Here is a 1,654-nt window from a genome sequence, read left to right as displayed (position 1 = left end):
GCCGACCTTCTTTAACAACTGGCCGCATTGCATTTCTTGAAACGCTGACAGTCACGGTCTTCCCAAATATTTTTCTGAAGTTTGTCTTTTCCTTCCTCTCAGGAGTAGCAAGAGAATGACAGTTTTGCATGTTATTTGAGGAATGCCAGTACAACAACTCCTGGATGTCTCTTTGCAAAAAAAAAAAAAAAAAAAAGTAGAAAAGAAAAAAAAAAATTGACGTAGGATTTTCCGCCGCAATGTTGTTTCTCAATCCTAAAATGGTCTGGCTGCGTATCGGGTCGGATTCTGCCTTCCTGTTTCTCAGACAGGCTGTGGGAATGAGCCGCCACCTTTGACTTGGTTTCCTTGCCTGCTAAAAACTTTTATAGAGACTAGAATAATTGAAATAGGGTGACTAAAAGTAGTTTTTCTCTTTTAAACCTCTCCGCTTTAAACCCAAATTCATGTGAAGCTCTTTTTGCTCCTGAAAATATCATTGTCATCGTGGCCCCGTTTTTTTTTTTTTTTTTTTTTTGAAAATATTATTTTATTATCAAATGCACAGTATATGGGCCTTAAAAATACAGTAAAGCAGTCATGGAAATAATAGCTCTCCTGCTGTCTGTGGGCACAGACTGACCCACGGCCGGGGGAGGGGCAGCTGCCTTGGACCAGGTGAACAGCTCAGATACTTCAGAGAAGTTTCCGGGCTTTTCTGGAAGAGCTGTGAACTCAGTTCTGTGGGGTCGTGGTGTCGCTTTCTCCTTCCCCTCCCCCCTCCTTGCAATGGCGTTCAAGATAAACGTTGTATTCAAGGCAATCCAATATCCTAGCCTCCCCAGGGGGGGAGGTAATGAAGTAGTGGTTACTGAATTGGAAGGAGGTTTGGAAAGAAATTTATTTATTTTTAAATCACATTTCCATGTCTGCTGTAATGTATCCAAGTCTTGTAAAGACCAATAATTTATTCTTTTTAATGAGACAGAAAGAATTTCTCTTTCGAATCTCATCGTCTGATTAGAAAGAAAAAAAAATATATATATATATATATATATAACACCATATAAAAAGTGAGTTCCAGGGAGAAAGAGGGGTTTTTTTTTTTTTGTTTGTTTGTTTTCTTATAAAATGGTAGCTATAACGTATGAAAGTGCGGATTAAAAAACAACATCAGTCCAGTCTGGTTCTAAAGCGTTGCTTGGGCAAGCTGGAGTTTTGAAGGGACAGAGGAAATAACCGAAAGGTGAAGAGTTCTCGTTCTGGAAGGTTCTATGGTGTGAAAACTGCCTCGGGTTAACTAGGGCGTGCGTCCCCCTCGGGGCGGCAAGGCACAGTCGCTAATGTCGGTGGCTTGTTTTCAGGGGACGCTGCGCCCCGTGTCCTACAGACGCGCCCAGGACGGCAGCTGCGGTAGAAAACGCAATTGCAGACCGGGTACCCCGAAGCCCGTGGCGCGCTGTAAACAGAGTCCCCAGAGAGGCCGAGCCCTCCTGCCTGCGTCTGCTTAAATCCCTTTTCCCGGACAAGCCTCGGTGACGGTTACCCTCCGTCTGAAACCCCCCGGGGAGGCCGCCGCGCCCCGAGACTAACTCCGGGAGCTGCGGCCGCCCAGCCCGGCTCCCCGTTCCAGCCACACGGCAAGCCCTGCAATCTGCGTGCTCCCGCGGGCCGT

This window comes from Eulemur rufifrons, chromosome 30 (genome assembly GCF_041146395.1).
Source record: "Eulemur rufifrons isolate Redbay chromosome 30, OSU_ERuf_1, whole genome shotgun sequence".
Lineage (NCBI taxonomy): Eukaryota > Metazoa > Chordata > Mammalia > Primates > Lemuridae > Eulemur > Eulemur rufifrons.
This window is presented reverse-complemented; position numbering follows the sequence as displayed.